Below are 23215 nucleotides of genomic sequence, written 5' to 3' on the forward strand. Positions count from 1 at the left end.
TTGGCAGCCCCTCCCACCCTGGGCTCTCGGGGAGAGCCTAGCAGTTGGCATTGTCTGATAATAGTACTGCTGTAATCTCGGGCAGTCGTGCCCATAAACAAAGCAAGGACTTCTAGGGGGAGGTAATATCTTTTATTAGATAAGACCAGCTGATGTAAAGGTCAAGTTTGCAGGCGCAGTTTCAACCCTTCATGTCCCAGAATGTATTTTTCGAAGATAGATCTGTTGGGCTATAAAAGTTACTACTTCTCATACAGACTAATTTGCAGAGGCTCCAAAATAAACCATTGAGTTTATTGAGTAGCTGGGGAATTCAGGAGATTTCATGTTTATGGATTTTTTTTTCCTTTAAAGCTAATGATATGGATTTATGAGATAAAGCAATAAAGCAATAAAAAAGCTGGGTTTTTTTCCTTTTTTTTTCTTTTTTTTTTTCTTTTTTTTTTTTTTTTTGTGTTAGACCCTGACTTTTGGCTGTCTCAAATCACATTAATAAAAGTTAATATGTGTAAGTGCTAATTATTTAGGGAATTAACACTACAAGTTGTTACTAATTCCTGCTTTTTTTACATGACCAGGCATGAAAAATCATGCATGGATCACTAGTCTGCAAATATAAAAACATCGGGTCTTGTCATTTCAACTATGTTTGGAATTGCTTAAATTAATCTCTGTGTGTGGCCAATCTATAGCAAATCAGTGATACATTTGCCTTGAACCTGTTCAGGAAATAATGCAGTTCTCTCAAAATCCTGTTGCACTTAAGCTGCATCTTCAGCTGTGTCAGCTGATAAAAAAAAAAAAAAAAGCATGACATACCTTTCCACATCTATATTTGTAGCAAAATGATGATCTAAAAATTCTGGGATCAATCTTAGCATTTATGTAACTCCCAATCTGATTTGTAATTTCATGACAGTGTGCAAGGGAGGTTATTTTGCATTTAACATTGTAGAAAACAAGGCAGTTACTGTAAAAAAAAAAAGGTGATAAGGGGGTATTTGTTCTTCATTCAATTAATTTTGGCAGACAGACATTTAATTTGTATACAGCTACAAGCAGTCTTGGTTTGACAGAATTACAGATGGATCCCAGACATGGAATTTACCCTGTCTTTACACATAAGCCTTTCATGGGTTTGTGGTGCTCCTTTTGATCTGGCTTGGAACATGCAGTTCAGTGGTCCTAAACAATTATATCTGCAGAAATATTTTATAAACTAGTTTTGGCCACTTTAACAGTGGCTTTGCAACTATAAATGGAAAATCATTCGTGAGTAGGATGCCAGTTTGATTTAGGATTCATTTTTCTGTGTAGGAAAACTCCTCCCTGGGCAGGAGTTTGTCAGGCATAGAAATGTGGAAGAGCCATGTAATTTTCTGCTTGCAGAACAGTACTACCTTCAGGCTACATTTTAAAGTCTGTATGGAACCCAGCTCAAAATCTGCTGTGGCACATCATCAGGCACTGCACCAGTGACATTAATGGGCTGTAATATATACTTATAGCCATGGTAGTGTTGGATGGGATTACCAAAATGCATCTGTTCTGATAATGTGACTATAAGGAATGCTGCTAAGAATGCTCTGTCAGTAAATGTCCATTAAACTTACAAGAATATTGGTATTTCTAGGTCACTCAACCTTCTTATATGACAGAGCTCCTAGCTCCCTCAATGACTCTTTGCTTGATTCTTTACAGTCTCTCTTTCATTTGGCAGGAGAACAAACTGAACACTGTGCTCTAGATGTGGCTTTGTCTGTGCTGAAGAGGGCAATAATCATGTCCCTTGACCTGCTGGCTGTGGCACTCCAAGATGTGATCAGTGTTCATTACTGCAGGCGCACACTGCTGATTTTGTTGGTTTGTGGTCCACTGGGTCTTCTCCTTGTGGAGCCGTTAGTTCCAGCCTGCACTTCTCCCTAACTGTATCCTGTCCCAGATGTGGGATCTTGGCATTCTCATTTCTGGAAGTACAATACAGATGTATGCGTTATACATTTATTCAGCTAGTTGAGGTCTGAATAACAGCTATACCCTCCAGTGTCGCCCTGATTTTTTAAGATTTTCTAAAGCCTTCTGAGTTTACATTCTTTTAGAAAACTTTCTCACACAACTTTCTGTAAATAACCTGTTGTTTTCCATTCCTTCATAGAGGCGGAGAAATTTGATAGACTGGTAGTTTGTCCAGTGTCATTGGAGAGGTGGCACATTCACCCTCCAATCCACTGGCACCTTTTGAGAGCTATAAATGATTGGAGTCAGAGGAAATAAACTAGTCTCTTCATCATGACCATAGCTGTGATGCGTCGTTTTTCCTTGTGTCCTCTGGTGACACTCCAGTATATCAACAGCCCCCCTTGATTTTGCGTCACCTTGTATTTCCAAACATCACAGATGAAAAAGTTAAATAATATCAGCCATTTTATTGATCCCAAGAAATATCCCTTGAAATCACCTGCTAATATGACTTGAAACAGTTATTAGCTACTTTTGAGGCCCATGACCTGGCCAGTTTTTAATGTACCTTGTAGTATACCTATATCTTCCCAATTTGGCTGCAGATGCTGAAAAACTATCAAAGTTCTGGCTACAGGTAAGGGGAGCAACACCTACTCTAATCTCACCCAGGGAAGCCTGTAATGTAGTTGTAGAAGACAATCAGAGTGACTAAACATGGTTTGTCCTTGGGAAATTCAAGATGCCTGTTCTCAATAACATTTTTGTTGTCACAGTAATGATTTCCATGAGTACTTGCTCCATAATTTCCCCAGCAACTGAGAGAAGGTTGATCATCTTTTCACCACCCAGATCCTCCTTTTGCAATCTCCTAAGACAGGCATAACATTTTTCCAGTTGTTAGAAACCTCCTCTGATCACTGTGACCTTTCCCAAGGGACTGAGAGTAGACTTCCAATGACTTTTGCTGTCACTCTTAGTACTCTCAGATGTATCCTGTCCAATATCACGGATGTGTGTGACATTTCTATCTTGTTTAATTAGACCCTGGCTTGATCCTTGCTACTTAACATGTAACTCTGGGATTCCTGAGAGCAAACCATGCCAGTAGAAACAACTAAAATGAATACCCATGTGCTGTGTCACAAAGTCACCTGTTATATTCAGCAGCTGGCCTAGATTTTACTCAGTCTCCAATTTTGCTGAAAAATTGTCCTTATCCATGACATCCTTCATCAATTTTAACTGCATGTAAGCATTGCTCCTCTAATTCCATCCCTGGATGCCCAGGAAATGCTCCTGTGCTCCTCCTACTCATTGTGTCCCCACTTCCACCTCCCATATGTTTGTTTTTTGTTGTTGAGCTCAGTCATGTATACCCTGTGCTGCTAAGGAAGGCTTCTGCTATATTTCCGTTTACTTGCACATTAAGATATATCAGAAATATGAATGACTCTGCTAGGTCTTAGATCAGTTGTTAGGCCACTTCTTTCAGCACCTCCAGTGCTTTTCTTTTGACCAGTGTCTTGTGAAGCCAAAACTTCTCTATTTCTTTGCATTTCCAACATATTGTTGGAATTATGAATGATTAGAGAATCATAGAATCGTAGAATATGCTGAGTTGGAAGGATCATCATCTGGCCCTGTGCAGCACACCCAAAGACTCACACCATGTGCCCAAGAGTGTTGTTCAAATGCTTCTTGAACTCTTTCACACTGGTGCTTTGACCACTTCCCTGGGGAACCTGTTCAGTGCTCAACCACCCTCTGGTGAAAAGCCTTTTCCTCATATCCAACCCAAACCTCCAGTGACTCATCTTCACCTTGTTTTCTCAAGTCCTGTAATGGGTCATAAGAGTGATGACATTAGTGGCTGTTCCTTTGCTCCCCCTCATGAGGATGTTGTAGACTGCAGTGAGGTTTCCGTTCAGTCTCCTCTTCTCCAGGCTGAAAAGACCAAGTCACCTCAGCTGCTCCTCATATGCCTTCCCCTTCAAACCCTTCATCATCCTCATGGCCCTTCTTTGGACAATCTCTAATAACTTAATGTCTTTTTTATGTTGTGGCACCCAAAACTGTCCCCAGGACGTGAGGTGAGGCTGTCCCAGTGCTGAGCAGAGCAGGACAATCCCCTCCATCACCCAGTCAATGATGCTGTGCCTGATGCAACCCAGGACACGACTGGACCCCTGGCTGCCAGGGCACTGCTGGCTCATGATCAGCAGAAAGAAACTGACAACTTCTTCAGTAACACACTGTACATTTTCACATATGGCACATTTTCCCTTTATAAATCAATGTCCTGAGTGTATTCAGTCAAAGTGTACTCCTACCATAAGCATTAGTGAGACCAGTATTGAGGTACTGTTAAAAGAAGGCTGAAAACTGAAAGGGCTTCCAAAGAGAATACAAAGGTTAGGTCTGGTATCTTAAAACATGAAGCTCTACTAGCTCAATCTACTTTGTTTATTTGACCTCTTTCCATAACAGTCTAGAAATATCTGCTCTTTATTTATTTTTTCCCCACCTGGTATTTGTTAGCTCTTTAAGTCTCACACGGGAAGAGTTTCCCAGGCTGAGAACTGGGAGAAAACAACAAATCTAGAAGTAATGGACAGGTGGGTTACAGACCCTCACTGTAGCTGTAGTTCTCCTGTAACTGAAGACCTGGTGTTGAAGTTGGGTTTAAAATAATGGAAGAAGATATGTTTGTGTGTATAAAGAACTTAGAGATTTGATGCACAACTTGCATTAGATACCATGACATTGTGTCAAGTGAAGTCAGACTGGAAAGTCTCTGGAGCATTTATATTTATGATTCAAAAAGCATGGCTATGTACAGAACTGAGTTCTCAGGACTTCATCTTTCACTGTTTTACAGGTGGCACTTTGTATTCAGTAGAGAGATAGCACAATTTCAGCAGCTGTTTTCCCTATTTCAAAAAGTGTGTTGAAGAACTAAAGTGGGATCAAGGGAAGGTAATGAGAATGACTGAGGATATGAAAAAAATTCTTTTGAAAGATTAGGTCCTTTTTTCACTTTAGAGGGAAGATCAAGAAAGGGGATACAGTAAAATAATGGTCTAGGTACCACAGATCAGATGACTGTGTTCTCTCTCATTTAACATGAGCTGAGAAACATCAAGGAGAATTAAAAGGTAACTTTCAAAACTGAAAAAATACCCAAACCCAACCTGTAATTACCTCTATATATAAAACTTGTAATTAGACCATGGAACTCACTGCCAAGTCACAAAGGCCAAGAATGTAACAAGATTAAAAAGAGTATTGTATTTTTAGTGATAACAAGTATATTCAGAGTTATAATTGGAGGATAAAAATAGTAGAAGGGCTATTAAGTATCAAATTTCAGCGTGGAAAACAACTTTATGTCTTGTAGAATGAGTTGATACTGTCATCAGCAAATTAATGAATAAAGAATGTAGGTAAGGAGTAAGGAATATGATCCACCTCTGCCTGCTCTGAAGTCTTTATATAGAGTGAGACAAAGTGGTAGAATAGTTTGTGTACCAAGGCAATTCTTAATAAAGTCCTGTATTTGCTCCTGGAATTCTCTTTGTGCCAGTAGTGTTATACTTGAGCTTCTGCAATGATGTGAAAAATTGATCTGTGTTCAATGATTGTTTAATGGGATAGTCAAAATGAGTGTTTTCAATCTATAATCTATGTATTGATGGAAATAGTAAGGTATCACAAACTGTTCAGTGAATTTTGTGTTTGCCCACATGTACCAAATAAAATCAAGGAGGGAAAAAAAGACATAATAACAAAAAACCACAAGGTTTACTTCTATTTATTATTTTATAAAATTACCAAGTTGCAAAAGTAGGTGAATACATAATCCCTCCATTAAAATTAAAGAAACACTGGAACAGATGATGTCAAGATTTTGTGTAAAAATTTAGAGGGACATTTATTGTATCATTGTTGCATCATTGCTGTATGGGATGAAGCAAAAACACCATTGTTTTATGACTGTATTTTAGTTTTATACAAATATTAGAGTACAGAAGAAACTGGATTGTGTTCTACCTTCCCTTTGAAGTTTGAAAATATGAAAGCCTTATCTGAGTTGTGACCACTGTAGTTATAAGATTTAGATCATTCCGTTGTATCTGTGAGTTGATCCAAAAGGCTGTACTCCCAGTAAAATAATTTTGCAATTTCTTAACAATAAATTCATTATAACAGACAGTGTCAATAAAAATGTGTCCTTCTATATTTGAGAATGGATAGAAAAGTTTAATTTGTTTTCAAGAATTATAATGATAATAAGTAATAAAATTGCTGAAATCTTTCAAAAAGAGACAATATACAGAGCTGTCAAGTCTCCACTTGATCTTTCTTGAATCTTGACACTAATTTTAAACTCAAACATAATACCAACACTGTAAACCAAATATTATGTTTACATGGACCTATGCTACTAATTTCTACTCAATATACATTTCTAATGTTAAAAGCAAGAGGAGTAATTTAAAGGAGACTGAAAGGACACTTGGTGGCCAAGTTAAATGAAGAAGTGAATATGGTAGTCGCAATATGAACAGAATAAGTTCACATTTCAAATGCAATAAGTCAATACACTTTGGCACAACAGTTTAAGTTGTCAACCAGTTTTATGACTACATAAATTCGTAATTATTGGTTGATGAGCCAAAATTCAGCAATAGGAGGTATTCAGATCTTTCCTACTATCTTAGCATCAGTACCTGTGTGCTTCCACTTCCACTTTCTCTGCTTCAGCTTCTCAACCACTCTGTAATAAGAAAAATATTATGGAGTTACTGTAATTACAGAAATAAGATCTGCCCTTTGAACCATATACAGGAGGGAACCACCAGATTACTTTGTATGGGTGTGCCCCAGCTCTCTGATTGACAACCTACTGGTGTTCCCGGTCTTTGCTAATCTAAAAGCATGTAATTATTAACCAGCAAAAACTCCACTTTTGCACGTGCATCCCATGTGTAGTCCTCTGCAGAACTGCCACCAGTCACTGCTACTGTTGTTAGTACTAGACACAGAACAACATTTTTAGCAAGCTGAGGATCCTCAATACTGTGCTAGTGTGTGTAATTGAAAAAAGAAGTTCACGTGGAGGAGAAGGTTATGTATTGATTAAAAGTATAATTACTCTTGCCAGAATAGGCTGCCTTTTTTATTTTTTGAAGTTAGATTAAGTCTATGAGAAGAACAGCTCCATTTAGCGTACACAAAAAGTTGGTACCTGATTTGTTCATTTACTATTAAAATAATAATGACAAAAGAAGGGAAGGAATGAGTATCCTTAAATGATCTTTGATCAAGGCTCAGCTGAATGCACTCCAGTAATTTTATTATAATCAAAAACATAGTGACTGTCCTTACTCAGTGTTTTATTCATAGATAACTAAAATATGTACCATAAACCACATGACTGTATGATCAAAGGACACCTTAATGTGTGTGTGTGTCTTATTTGTAGTGGTGTACTAACTTTATGATAATTATATTTCATTTTCTGTCATGTTTCCACGAACTTCATAAAGAATATAATAGTCTATGTTAATCAGTGTCTTATATTTTTTTAAATTGTTTTCTAAATGTGAAAATCTAGCAACAAACATACTACCATGCTATTACACTTTCTGAAAGGATTACTTCACTCATATTTCAAGCTGGTAAATCTCTTAGGCTGATCTAAAATGTGTCCTCAGAAAAAACAAGAAAAGATAGCACAATTTGGCAGCAAAAGCTGAGACATTGAAGACAATAAGTCCATCCTGGTTGAAGAAGATAATGTATTACTTGAATTTTTTGACAGTCACTTTTGACCAACTCTCAGTACTGCTGTGGACATTCATCAAGAAGAAGCGTATGTCTGAAAAGGCACCTAATAGAGTTTGGCAGTAGGCAACTACAAACATCCGCTTGTGAATGAAACTTTGTTTTGTGATGAAAGTACTAAAATACCCCAATGGTTAAGGCCTTATAAAAGAAGGAAATATCTGTTTTTTAGACACTTGGCACTAAGACAAGGCACAGCTATAGCTTCTGAGGAAATCTTCTACCAGGCTAATGGTACTCTTGAGTGTAGCACCTTCTGAAATAAAGGGTATGTAGTTTTGAGCACAAGATTCCATGGACACCAATGTGGAGTCTACTAATAACTTTTATTTATTTTGAGTATGTTCAACAGTAAAATGACAGTAGGCAGTGTTGATTATTCTTGAGCCTTGAGTATTTAAATTTTAAATGAAATCACAATTGAGGCATTCTGATTGTGTCCTTCCTGATTAGGGTAGTCTTGTATGATGGAGGAATACTGGACTCTAAATCCTGGCACAGGTTATCACTGTATTTGTTGTATAAAAGGACACATATTAAGATGTAAAATGTATATGTTATATGAGGTGAAAAGGATCAAAGTTATTTGCTTTTAGGACAGATACAGGAAAAAGAGTATTGAAGGAGCTGGTAGCAGTGTTGAACATGCTGCTAAGGATGTCCTTTGGTTGGTACTGAAGTAGAAGGTATGGATAATTACTAGGTTGATGGAGCTGGAAACTGTAAAAGATTGAATGGCTTGGCTGCAAGAAAGTGAGTAGAAAAGCCAAAGGTTATCCAGCACTTCTTAAGCTAGGGAATGGTGAGTAGGCCTTTTTTTCTGATGACACTCAAGAAGGAAACTGATAACAATCACCACTCTCTCTCTTCCACAAATAGCAGGAGCAGCTAACAGTATTCTGCTTCTGAAGACTTTGGTTGTGATAGTAAGTCAGACAACATTTAGTAGTCCAGGATTTGTATTTAAAATACATGAGAAAGCCGTTCCAGACAGTTCTAATTAGGGTCAGAAACAAAGGTATCTAGCACTTTCTGTTAAGGTCTGTGGCTTCTGTTACTATGTAGAGTTTGGGTTACCTCCTCACAATGGAGAACCTCTGTGTCTTTTGTTTGTTATTCTTGCTTCACTCAGAATTCCTGATGCATTTAGTTAGTTGGGCTAGCAATAAGCTACATAATTTTGAGTCAATTTTTCAGGATAAATGCAGTCATCTTGCTGAAACACTTCAGTGAGATATCAATCATGCTTCCAGAGAGGCAACCAACAGGAAATCACACATTTGTATACTGCCCTCGCATAAATTTAGACCATATAAATACGAACCGAAAGAAGCTGCCCAGAGAAGTGGTTGACTCACCATCGCTGGAGGTTTTAAAGAGATATGTAGATATGGCACTTAGGGACATGGTTTAATGGTGGACTTGGCAGTGCTTGGCAGTTTATGACTGGACTCAATGATCTTAAGGGTCTTTTCCAACCTAAAAGATTTTATGATACTAGAAGCAAAAGTGGTATTTAGTAAGATTAAATAATACACATTAGCAATTCCCCATTTAACATATGTCCTTTTGCAGCTGTACCATTAGTTTCCCTTGCACCTTAACAATTTTAATTTGAAGCATTGGCAAAAAAAAATTCTGAAAGGCAAAACAAAAGGCAATCTGGAGTCTTCAAAATGTGTTGAAATTCTGAAGGATCCTGATTACTCATGATTTTTGGGGCAAAGTAACTCAGGCCTGTTTATATTTTTGTGATAATTTTTACTTGATTCTCTTCAACATCATTCTTAGCTAATATTGGAAAAGGAAATATATATCCCTGTTATTTTATGGTACAAAAGCACACTTAGCTGTGTTCCAGATACAAAACAGAAACATACTGAACACCTCTGCCTTTTCCCACATCATTAACAATTTTGTCATCTTCCTTTTCTGATGTAATTTATATTCTTGCTACTCTGTAACAACATTCACAGGCACTAGGATTTCTTTTACTCCAAAATTTTATTAAAAATCAATTCTTGTCCTTGTTGTTATTGAATGCAGAATTTTTCTGCCTGTAGTTTTAATTTTCCGTTACCCGGTTTTCTTAACATAATATTTTACATGTTTGGATTCCATATTTAATTACTGTTTTTTGCCATCTGTCTGCAGAGAAATTGGGTTTTCTGTATTACTGATACTTAAAAAAAAAAATGTGGAAAAATTAATAATAATTTCTTACAATTTTAAAATGTTTGAAATACATGCCTTGAAGGTAGTGTCTCTGAAGTTCAAATCTTAACCTCCATAATTACAAATCTGTCCTGTAGTCAAAAAGAAGAGAATGAATCAATGCGGAGTTGCTTACTACACAATTACTTTTCATACCATTTCCTAGAAGAACTTTGCAGTGAAATAGAAGATTTAAATTTATGATATGAGTGTTGTAGGCCATATTTGGGTGTGTAAAAACTACGTGTCTGAGAACGCTTACAGACTTGAGGCACCAGATTAAGATCTAATATTTATTACTTCCTCCAGTTTTGTGCCTTTCCCCTAAGAAGGCCACAGCCACTCTTGGGACAAAGGCAGCTGATGTACTTGTTGGTCTGATTATTAACATATAACATAAAGCATCTTAAGGCTGAATCCTTTTAGCTGAGGACTTCCCTAAGAGTAATAAATCTTGCATTATAAAAAAAATCATTGAGTTATGGTTTATTTAAATTCTGTGCAAGTAAAAAACAGCAAATTGTAGTGGTACCAGTTCTGCCTGACCACTTCTAATTCCTAAGAGAAGCTGTTATGTCCACTGACATTTATTGGCGTAATATTTTTACACTTTTTCGTTGGTTCCCACCTCACAAGGATTTCAGACTCAGTTCTAATTTCTCAAATAATGGTTGTTCTCCACTGAATTAAAAAGGATTTTCATTGCTATCAGAGAGATTTAAATAAGACAATTGCAGACACATCTATGCTGTTGTGGTTTTGCAGTTCCATTTTTTTTTTTTATCATTCCTATTTCATACTTAAGTTTGCTGGAAGAAAGGGGCCTGTTTTTCACCCCTTTTTTCACCTCAGGTCAAAGAGCTAAAAGAAGAAAAATTTATCAGTTTTGAGGGTCATATATCTGAAATACAGATTTAAATTATTACAGTCACGTATCCTGTACTTAGTTTCCTGTACATTTTTAATGTCATATGTCAAGTTGTATTTTTTTGCTCGCTTTTGTTTTTGTTTTTTTTTTTTTTTGTTTTTTGTTTTGTTTTGTTTTGTTTTGTTTTGTTTTTTTATGTAGGCCCATGGTTATCCATATTGCTGAATTTTGCTCTTTGACAGGAAATAGCAATCAGTGTAAGGATTAAAGAACAAATGCAATTCATTGCTTGATCTGGTTTCAGAGATACATTGCAGATAACATTGTCATAATGCATATTGCATCTGCTGTATAACATGAAACTGGGATGATGTGCTTTAAAAGCATGATAAGGAATCATAGAATGCATTGAATTAAATGGAAAAGCTTTTCTCTGTAATGAGTCTTTTCTTAATGCCATAATCATGTTAGTAACAATGAATGTCATACCAAGGAGCAAACCAGCTTTCATAATGTATGAAGGAACAGAAATGTCTGATACACTTGTGTATTAAACTGTACCCCTAAATGTTCAGAAAAAGGCAAAATATTGCCCACTGCTTCCTTCATTCAGAAGCAAGACAGCAAAAATCTGGTATTCAAAATTCACTATGGATGCCTTCATTATGTCTTCATACTGTCAACAAGATGAGGATTATACTGTGATGGACCAAGTGTCTACTACAGACTATACATACTACTTCAGTAAATTGCAAATGTAAACTTATTAAATTGCCTTTAACTCCAAAGGTTCATGTAGTGCCTGCTCTTACACCAATGGGGAGCCGCTGCATCCACAGGTTCATCAGCAAATAGGGCACCTCTCCTCTAACCTGTCTCAAGATATCTGAATGTGGAACTGTTCTATATTGCTTCCTCCTTGTTTTTGTGATGGCATCTGTTCTTCCCAAAGATGTGATTATGCATTGTGAAGAACATAAAAGGCTTTCCTAAAATATTTTATATGCCATCCACTGAAGATTTTTGGCCTTGTTGTAAGAATAATTGGCTCTGGCAAAGTGGCTATCTTACTTGTTTTTCTTCTGTATGAAAAGAGAAGGACAAGAGAGAATTAGTACATTAAAACCTTCCAGGACAGTCCTGTTGCAGATGCCTGGAAGTGTGACTTGACCCAATGGTACTATATTATATAAAAGAGGGTTGTCTGTCTTTCAGATACTGTGGAGTTTTTTTAAGAAATAAGGAATGGATAAAGACCAAAGAGCATTGATATGGTGTGAAGGCAAAGTAGTGCACAGACTTTTGTATGTTGGCTGGAGTAAGCTCTTCCAGGGCATCCTAAGATGTCTAGGCTGTGTGTGGATTTGCTTTGAAGTTCTTGTGCTCTGAGAAATCAGGAGAGGAGACTCTTCAATGTAGATGCTTAGGCACTCAGAAAAGTTAGGACTTGATAGCATCACAGTACAGTTACATAAAACATACATTTATTTAAAGTATGTGAAGTTCTAGCATAATAGTATCCTTTTCATCTATCTTTCTCTTAGTGTTTCATCTATCTTCACAAGCAACACCTTTGCTGGAACTGTAGATCTCTCCTTGAACATGGACCATCAGTTTTCCTGTGAGAATATCTATTTTTCTAATGGGCCTTAATACGCCTGAGTGGACTGTGATTGGGTGTTATTGTGGAAGGATGTGCTCTTTTTCCTTCCCTACATGCTTCTACCCACACCATTCCCAGTGCTTTCTTTCACTGATTTTAGCATGCAGTAGAACCATGGCTGATTTATCCCTTTGTCACTATAGAATGAGACTAGTAAAGAAATAACCAGACTCAGTGCACTTAAACATACCTTGTCTAAGTCAGTCATCAAAGATGATCAGGAGCAGCAAGACAAAAATGACACTGCAAGAGGTAGCAATTAGATTCACTTAGGCTACAGCAGAGCCATGTTTTTGAGTGTTGTTTAATGGCAGCAAGACATTATTTAAGCCAAAGGTACCATGGTTCAGCCCTCCATTGTTGGCTATATATTTTCACTTTCACCTTTATGGTGGTGCTCATGCTTGTCTAAAAGTTGCCCCACTTGAGATTGTCTCAAGGCTTCAAATACTTATTGCACCACAAAGTATTCCTTCTGGACTGTCAAATGTGGAGGAAGTTGAAGGAATATGGATGAATTTCCTGTGTAATCAGAAAGGTAGTGTACCCCATCCTTCACTGTGGAACTGCTTTAGTTCTCTTCTTCTGTGGGAGAACAATATAAACAGGATGTTCAGTTCCCATAAATTAGTAGGAGAAAATCTGTTGATCCAAATGTCAAATTCCAAAACACTGCAACATTCAGTTTCCAGATTTTGTAATTGTGCAGGAGCCCAAGTTCTTTATTATGTAGATAGATAGAATCCAATAAGTAGGAAATATCAGAAAGAACCATTGAACATAAAATTCAATATCCTCTTTTGCCTGTCACCTCACTGGAGGAACTAGGACAGACTATATCCAGTAAACCACAATCAGTATTGTGCTAGTTATGACTAGCAGCCTGGGAGCAGAAATGTTTGACTTAATATGAGCTTGGGCAGGGAGGGAAATCTCTTTCTCCAAGTGTCTTTTCTTTTTTCTTTTTTTGCTTTTTTTTTTTTTTTTTATTCTGCAGTACCTGCATCAGTGATCAAAACTTGTACTAACTGACAATGCCTTAAGTAAAAATCTGAGTTGTACTAGTTTGTCTGTGACATTATGATTGCATGTATGCTCTACAAATAGCGATTGCAACTGAAGCGAGATAACCTACTATAGCTTTCTAGGTGCATACTGTTTCCTTCTGTTATGCTTTAAGTTATCCTGGACTTCAGCTGGAAATTTCCATGTGCTCTTTCTGTTTTCTTCTGACAAAATCAGATAAGTTATTTCAAATAATTTATTTAACAATGTGAAGGCTGATGTTGCTTGAAGAAAGCTAGGAAGGACTTTCCCAATTTAGAGCAGAATTGGTAAAGGAGTGCTGTCATGGGAAAGCTTTGATGCTCTCCTGCTAATGACACCCACCTTTCATAAAGCAAATAAATCTTCTCTTTACCAGCAGGAGACTGACTGTCCATTGCTACAGCATGCCAATTTGCAAAACTGTAGGTGTAGCAATTTCCAATGGCAGTGTGATGATGGAAGACTGGGAACCATTGTACCATTGGCTGCCACAGGGTATATCAGTTCTCCTTCCTGGCTGTCTAATGCTGTGGATTGATAGCAGCAGTAGTGCCTGCCTATGCCAGCTGAAGAACTTACTGCTTCTCTTCTGAATGCAACTAGACTGTAGATCTGTGAGTATTCCCTAACATACTTCAGGCAAAAGTGTTAGCCAGACCTGCTATTTAAATCCTTTAAGACAACTTACTTATTTTGACCAAAGTGGGTTAGGGACTCCTTTTAGGTGTGTATCTGAATGAGTCAGCCTTAGCTCTGTACAGCTACATTACAGAGTTCAGACTGTTATACCTTCTGTGGCTAGACTGCATCCTGTTCCTGAAGTAGACTTACTTGGAGCAACTTTTAATATTTTAGTTAATTTATAGATACATTTTCTTTCCTTCTTTCAAGTTAGTTGTACTTCACTTATTCTCTGAGTCATGTTTCATTCTTCATCTCCCTAGGCTTCTTCAGCCTCTTTGGAGATAGAAGACATGATCATATCTCTGAAACATAGATTACTGGAGGCTGTGAGAACGTACAGAACCTATATATTCTATGCTTGCCCTGTTTGTGTGCTCTCCCCTAGGCACCTGCTAATTGTCACTGTTGGGAATTGAATACAAGGGTGAGATCTTTGGTTTTACCTGCTATGGCTGTTCTTATCATTTATTTCTATATGGTTCCAGGAAGACAACAGCTACTCTGTGCCTTTGCAGCTTGTCGTTCAGTAGGGAGATACTTCTCACTCTTCTGGCCATGTGCAGTCAAGAAGAGGGAGAACTTGAAGAAATATGTAAAAGTGTGAAGAAAAGTATTTGGCCTTTCCACATAAGCATGCAAGAGAGAAAGGAAAGACAATGAAAGCAAGGAATACAATGAAGAGGTAGGGTAGATGCTCTTCATTGATAGAGAAAGAGCAAACAAACAAGGAATCTATTAGTAAGGCAAGGCACAAACTGAAGACACTATATCAAAGGGAAGCAGTCAGCACTGTAGCAAACTATAGTAAAAGTGAAAATACGAAATGTTTACAAAGGATTTTAAGAACAAATAGAGATGGCAAAATCTGAAATTTATTTTTGAAATTTTAAAATCTTTAGAAAATAAAAGCATTAAAGAAATGCTTTTTTTGAATATTGAAAATTCTCATTAACAGGGCAGTGTTTTTAATGATATCTTAATTCAGCTATTCAAAATGCTTCAGTCATCAAATCATGGAAGTTTGAATTACAGTGTTTGTATGTATGTGTGTGTGCATGTGTGCTTTTGTGGTTTGGGTGAAACTGGTATTTTTTTCATTTGAATCAGACAAAGGTGGGGCCAGGGTGTTTTCTTTCAGGCATTTATTTATCATAGCTTACAGTTTGCTTTGTTGTTCAAACATTATGTGACTCCACCCTCTCCCATTATTACCGAGCAAGGATACAAGGCTGCTTCAGAGAGTTTCTATGCTCACACTATTGAATTCTAGTGTCAAGTTGCTTTCTAATAACTTTAGGAGCAAGACTTTGGAGGGTAAATTGTAAGTGCTGTAACTTGACTGCAAAAATCTGTCTCTTTGGAAGCAAATTATGTTGAGAGAAAATTGTTATGCTTTCCCTTTTTTAATTGGAAGTAAATTGTCCCTTTCACTCCATTTCAAACTGTTTTGTTGGCCTTTGTGCATCCAGGATTGTGTATCTGCTGTGTTTAAGAATGTGTGGGTTTGATCTCCTGGAAGTATTCCAAAGGAATATGCTGTCAGTCCATGTAAGCAGATCTTCATCCCCCCCACAGACAGGCTACCAGAAGTGGTTGCTCATGCTAGAAGGAAATAGTACTTTATGCTAAGGGTGTCACAAATCACACTTCATGTTTCCAATGCAAATGTAGAGCTCCAGGAAGCAGTCTGGTTCCTTCTATCCCGGTACTCCCTGCAGGGTGATGCCACTCTATTGTCTTTAGTGTAGAACAGTAGCTGCAGACAAAGGTAAATTCATTAAAATTATGGCTGAAAAGGAAAATCAACCTTGTTAACTACTTCTGTGTGTGAAACTGGGTCATGAGCTCATACAAATTGGTTGTGCTTGGACCTCTTATAGCATGTCTAGATCTCCTCAAGTCCCAAAATAGCAGGGTAGAGAGTGGGGTGGATAAAAAAAAGGTGAATTGTCAGTCTCCTTGGGAAAGCTGTCAGTATGTTTCCTGCTAGTGAAATATTTCTCACTTTTGTGGACAGCAAAGTTCCATGTTTCACTGGTGCTGCTTAAAATTAATTTATTGCAGGATTTTGCTATGTTCCAGTGTAACACACAGAGAATCTCGCCTGTCTCCTGAGTCATAAACTTTTCCACGTGTACTCAGTAAAGTCACCTTTTTTTTTTTTTTTTTTTTCCTAGATGTAGATTCACTTTCAGAACAAAGATTCCTTAAAGTCAGTGTGTGTAGTGCCCTAACACACAGCACCGTATCCAGAAGCAGAAGGAACAACTATGCAAGGGAGCGGACTCATCAGAGGTCAGGCAGGAACATTTCTTGTAGATGACTAATGGTAAGGGATGGGCAAACCTTGTGTTGTTTTGAGGTTTTGTGAACCTTGTGAACTGTACTTTTGGTTTCACAGGGTTTGTGAACTGTCCCCCCTCCTACCTTGTCCTTCTGCCTTTGGTATTTTTCAGAATGGGGGTTTTGTTAAATTTTTTTTTTTTTAACTGTAAACGAGGGGTCCCTTTCTGTATGTGTTAACGCTTGAAGAATCTTTCCACCTCAGCACATTCTCAGCAAACTACTGGGTGTAGAAAGTTTCTGTCCTTATCATCTCCTCTTTTTCTCATTTTAATGATATTTTTCTTCTCAGAGCACAATATGGAAAAGGGACCTTCTGGGTCAGTATCAATAGAAACGACAGTTTTTTATTTTTCTAGGTCTATCTAGTTCAAGTTTTAAACAAGTTATGTTTCTTTCCTTTAGTCTTCATTTAATCAGATTAATCTGATATTGTATAGTTATATAGTAAATTTTTAAAAATTATGTTTGTGTTTGTCTCTGCTCCCCTTTTTAGTCACTCAAATGATCTTTAAAGGCACAAATCAGAATTAGAACCCTCCTGGTTTCATTAAGGTCTTGCATCAAGTGAGGTCCTGCAACTCTACAAAATTCAAGAGGATTTTAGAATAGAAAATCATTTTTTTAAATAACTGTCATCTGGAGGAGTGAAAGTGCTCAAACAGAGACTTAAAGAGGTAGTTTTATAATACTACCTCCTCATTTAAATCTCTGCTATACCATGCCTGTGTACTGCATGTTTAAAGCAGGTTGATTTATTTTGTAAACTGCTACCACTTTGCATTTGGTGAATTGTAAGGAGTGAAATTTTCTCAGACTTGACATTGGGATGGCCTGCAAGATGACCTGAAAGAAATAGCTGGCAATTTGGAAAGTTTGTCTAGTGAATTGTGTTTTGAATATCTTTATCTTATAAATTGAATAGATTGTTCTTTCCTATTTTTGGCATAGTATTATGGTTAGATTCGGTAGATTATTGCTGTGTTGTTGATTTTGCCAATGATGTTAATGAATTCTAGCTGGCCAATCAAAGAAGAGTCAAAGCTATTTTCTGTTTGTAGAATATACTAATTGAGATCACTACACACTATTTAATTGTGTTGGTAAATAATATTTCATTTCTAAACAGTTTTGATGGATAAGGAAGAGTGGGGAATTTACTAATTTGCCAAAAATTAAGACATATTTTCTAATTACACAGATTATTCATTAGCACCAATGCTTACAAAATCCCTCAAGGCAGAAATATATATAATTTTAAAAAAAGGAAGTAATGCTTTATCTAAAATAGAACTTAAAACAGAAATCAAAGCCAACTTTGATGAAAGCTTTGCACATTTTAAGCTGACTCTAGGGTATACAACAAATAGATGTGAAGATGTTGAAGCAACAGAGCACAGTCTGAATAGTGCCAAGATATAGGAGAAGAATTGTCCAAAAAACCTTGGGGCAATTATAATGAACTAAATATGCAAACTATGCTGTGTGTGCAGCATTTCTGTACTGTTTACTATGCTGCCATAAAAGGATTTTTCCATGAAGAAAATTACTTTCGCAAGAGTTATAGATTTATAATGGAAACAAGGATCTCTTACTATATAACTGGAGAAGAATTGAAGGCCTTTAGTTTAATTTAGTTCTTCATGCAGGAATATCCTCTTAATTTGCATTACTGTACCAGAATTAATATTAGGGCCACCGACAGAGATGTGATTTACTACGAGTAAAAGGATAGATTGGCAGATTTATATTCCCTAAGCACTTTCCCACAACAACTCTTCTGATGACAAGCCAACCTGGCAAGTTTTGGCTTGCAGTTTCGGTGGTTTGCAAACTGTTTCATTTTGAAAGTATGGGAGTTACTCAACACCGGGGGCCAAATGATGATCTGAATTGTGCTGGAGTTACATTCATGCTTCTCTGGTTGCTATTTTGGAACAACTGCTAATGAACACTGTTGTTTAGATCATGATCCAGTCCAGTTTCCTATACCTCATAGAAGGTGGTGGAAGAAAGAAAATGAGATTCACCTCATCTGTGGTAGATCTTTGAATGTGTCTGTCTTTTTTGCATTAAGTCTAGAGAAAGCCTAGGGCACATATTTTATACACCTACTGAACTGCCCTGCTAAGATGTGTATCTTTGCTCTGACTGTAGGAGCAGTCTGGTTAGCCAGCTACCTTAGACCAACACCTCAACCTTTATACAGCTAGAATAAGGCAAAGGGAAATGGACTGGAAAGGAAGAATGTGTATTCCTCATCAATGCTTTTGAAAGAAAATGTTCCTTTACATTAACAAGTTTTGCTTCTAAAGGTGTTAATCCTTTTTTTTTAATAGGGCAGGTAAACATAAAAAGTTTGTAAAACTTCAGAAGTCACTGTAATGTCATCCTGAAATAGGAAATTTTAAAAAATGGGGTTTTTTTGAAAAGAAAGTGGAAGAACATGAAATCTAGTGGGAATACTGCCCTCCCCTTTTTGCTGATTCTTACCAATAGCAGAAATTTAGTTGCCTCATGGAAACGGCTTAACTACTTTTAGGGTTACCAGAAAATAAAAACTTGTTTGTGTTGTTTTGTTTTTGGTCTTTTTTGTTTGTTGTGGGTTTTGTTTTTTTGTTTGTTTGTTTGTTTGTTTGTTTTTTCTTTTTTTAATATGATTGTGCTTGACTGACTTTGTTTTCCTGGATATATGAGCTCTGATTGAAAATATTTATATAGCATTTCTGCTCCTTTCAGTGTCTCTCATGGAATGACTTCATGCTACTGTCATTCCTTCAGCAAGGCTCAAACAAAGCCAATTGGGTAAGTGAAGAAATAACAAGCTACTGTAAGAAAAACTCCAAGATCATGTTAAATGTAGGCTAGCCAAAGAAGATCTAAGGGAGACTGGAATGTTTCTTGTATCAAAGAGCTAATTACTGGTGGGTGGAAAAGGGATAAGGATGGTCATGGCCCAAGGTAAAAGTCATAAATCAGTTTAGACTTTGAATTTGAAAGACTTTTTCAAAAAAGAATGGCGCTCTGGGACAGTCTTCTGGGTGGCAAAAAAAAAAAACCAAAACCTACTGTTAAGATGAACTTGGTCACTTTAAGAAGTTTATGTAATATTATATAACAAAAAACTGCACTTGGTGATCCAAATATTGTCTTTTGATAATAGATTTTGAAGGCTGTAGAACACAAAGCACTCCTCTACTCTCTGCTTCTAGTCAAAGCTATTACTAAGTATCAATATATAGCTTTGGATACTTTCCTTTGTGATGAAAAAAGCACCTGAAAATATTGAAAAATGATCATAATCTCTTTGGAATTCTATGAGTGAGAAAATGTTCTTCAGTTTGATGGAGAAAATAGAAAATTGATATTTAAGTCTTATCTAGAGTAGGAAAATTTCTTACCTGTTTTTGGCAGTTGTTCAACTGCAGAAGTAATATTTGCTACACAGATAAGTGCACATAAAACTGGAAAACCCCCACTATTATACCCTCTAACTCAGATAATATTCCTGTTTATGTCTTGGGTTTTAAAACTGATTTTTTTACATTCAGGTTACATCATTACAATGGCATTGCTTTGCACAAATAATGGATTTAGACTAACTGGAATCTGATCTTTAGTTTAAAATAATAACAGAATTTGGACTAGTATAAGACAGTTTAACTTCTAAGTATGCAGGAAGATTTGTGTTCGTATTCTAAAAATCACATGTGTACTTGCATATACACTCTGATATATGCTTTTCACTTATCAAAATATTATCAATTAAGAGTCGGACTTCAATCTGCAGGTGCAAGGGTAATTTCAGACTATAGCCTGTCCTTAAATCACCCTGTTGTTAATAAATGACTTTTTGTAAAACATACACATACCTTCAGATAAGTCAAAACAGTGAACAGAGGTCTTGACAAAAGTCCTATATATTTGAAATTGTTTGCAGATATGTGTGTGTCTTCAGCACCGCACCAATGCACGTACTTAGAAAACAGATGCCCTGCAGTAACCACACTGAAAAGGATTACTGGAGTCATTTTGCCAGAGACTGGACTAGCAACGTCTGAGTTAACTCGACTGTATAGCAAAGTCAGTTTTGATTTCTTTTCCCCATTCTACATGCTGTTGTAATCCATATGTAGTGATTAAAGGCTAGTGAAGTGTTACTTTACTCTTCCTGAGCATACAGAAGTTTTCTCTTTAAATGGAATAACCATGTCTACAGTGGTTGTTTTGCTCAAAACATTATCTCAGTTGAGCACACCTTGTTCTCCTCATGTTTGTACCTTTCTTAGATCAACCAGATGTTGTTGAATCCTGTTGTAATGGTTTTGTAATGTAATTGTTTTCCCCAGATATCTGTCTCACCTCTCTGACAAAGATTGTCCTGTTCAAAAAAATCAGTAGAAAAGAGTGTTTGCCTACTCCAAGATATTATCCCACAGTTTTGGTCAAACCTATGGATGTAGATACTTAATATAAAAAGCTTGACTTTTTTTTTTTTTCCTGGATTTATTCAGTGACTTTTATTTATTTATTCTCTTAAGTCTTTTCCAAAGACAGTAGTCTCCCAGAAGCTGATAGGATAGTCAGTTTGGAGAGCAATGCCTAAAATAATTAAAATGAGATTTAACATGATTTTTCCTGTTAAAGACCTTAATAAAAATATTTTACGTCTACTCTTTAATTATTTTACTAGTCTTTTATGTATATAAAATAAACACATACCAAAGAATGGGCCCTGATATTTTATGGTGCCTGCCTGTGTTGTCCAGCAGAGTTCTAATATGACTTTTGTTGTTAGGAAAATTTAGAGTATTGTTAGACAAATTTTAAAGGAGAAATGGGAAGGAGGTTTTAAAGGGCTGTATTGACAAGTCTAGCCACTTCACATTAGAGTTTTTACTACTGTGTTCTGTAATCAGTCTCCAAGATTAAATATTGACTGACAATGGAAAAAATGATCTGGGGCTCAGAATTATGAACAAGCTCAGTGAGTGATCTGGAGCTGAGAATTCTGAGCAGAATTCTGAACAAGTATAGTAGGTTTTTCTTCTTAACCCTGAAGTTAAATGTTTACCATTTAATCACCATTTTTCTTGTAATGTAAGAAGATGGTTTCAAACAAATAAAATCACCTCTGGAATATTCAGAGCTTGAGCATTTTCTTAATTAGAGTGCTGTATTTCAGCAACAGCCCTGGAACCTTGCAAGGGTCCCCTGCTGGGACATGCATGAGGTGCATGTGATTTACAATAATCTCTTAGCAACTATATTTCTATGAATTGATAAATAACTGCACATTTTTTCTGTTTAAAAATTATGTCCTTTGATAGTGCTCTGTAGGAAATGTCACAGAAAGAAGCAGAACAGTCTTGAAAAATGTGATATGGTTGCAAACTGAAGCAGATGATTTTTTCAGTCTCAGTCTAGAGAGATAAGATGTAGTAGGTATTAAACCCTTTGAGAATAGCACTCATTAACCATTGCAACACTCAGTTTAGATTATTGCTATATCAGTGTAACACACTCACAGTAGAGTCTATGGTAGTGTAACAGTCTGTAGGGCCTACCTGGTGTAAAATTCCTATAGTTGGAACACCATTAAATAAAGTGATGCAAATAATACAGCCTCTGATCTACATCTTTGATTGTGTCAAGAAAAGTAACTGGAACAAAAGTTGCTTTTATCCAGGTCTGGGAAGAGTTAGATTACTAATTTTTTAACAGGCCAGAAACCTCAAAAATTCTAGAAAAATCTAATTTGAGGGTGGGTGATTTCAAAGACAACTGAGCATCAGTTACAAGCTGACAGCCGCCTTGCCCAAATACATCCCTGATACATAGATGTCAACAAGATGAGTTTCTTCCTCTGCTAAAGATACTGTTTGTTTCTCACTGAGACCTTCTGAAAGGTGCAAACAGCAGCTTTGAACTTTTGGGAAACACATAGCTATTATTTTAAAGTTGTTGGCAAATACTTATCAAAATCATCCCAGGTCTTAATGCCACTAAACATAGGAAATTAATGTTTTGGTTTTAAAAGTGGTAAAAAAGAGGAAATTAATCTTAGGAGACAATGGTGTATAGAAAATCACACACCAAGTGACCTTAAATATGTAGTTGTCTTGGTACCCCATGGGGCCACCTTATGGGTCTTCATTTCTAATATCAGAATGAGTCAATACATAGGGTGAAGAAAGGGCCTTTCCAGTTTTCAGCTGTCATCTTTGCCAAATAAGATGAAATTCACTCCCTAATCTGAAAACAAGAAATAGAGACAAAAGGTAAGGAGCGATTGGATTCCTTGAGATCATTGGCTTGAATCCACTCAATGACAGAGATTAAACAGGGAACCCAAGTCTCTTGACCTCCATGCAGTTATTCTGTGCGTGATGCTGCCTGACTTCACCCTTTGTTCTGTTGGTTTTTGAACATTACTCTTTCAATCTTGCCATACAACAGGTTGTAAGGGATACTTGCTTTTACATCAGTGATGAGGAAAACATAAAGGAGTTGTACTGAGTGCTTATAAAATGTCAGAGCACAACACCTGGATAGGTAGAATGCATTGCACATGCACTATTTTAAGA

The 23215-nt window shown here is 36.7% G+C and overlaps 1 long non-coding RNA gene across 1 annotated transcript; it reads left to right on the top strand.

The window, feature by feature from the left end:
* The first annotated feature begins 13531 nt into the window (after positions 1 to 13531).
* LOC137474958 (uncharacterized) lies at positions 13532 to 17621 on the top strand. Its single transcript, XR_010999583.1, has 3 exons — positions 13532 to 14215; positions 14546 to 14967; positions 16463 to 17621. It is a non-coding gene; the product is annotated as an uncharacterized lncRNA (long non-coding RNA).
* Positions 17622 to 23215: the final 5594 nt, after the last annotated feature.

This window comes from Anomalospiza imberbis, chromosome 5 (assembly GCF_031753505.1).
Source record: "Anomalospiza imberbis isolate Cuckoo-Finch-1a 21T00152 chromosome 5, ASM3175350v1, whole genome shotgun sequence".
NCBI lineage: Eukaryota > Metazoa > Chordata > Aves > Passeriformes > Viduidae > Anomalospiza > Anomalospiza imberbis.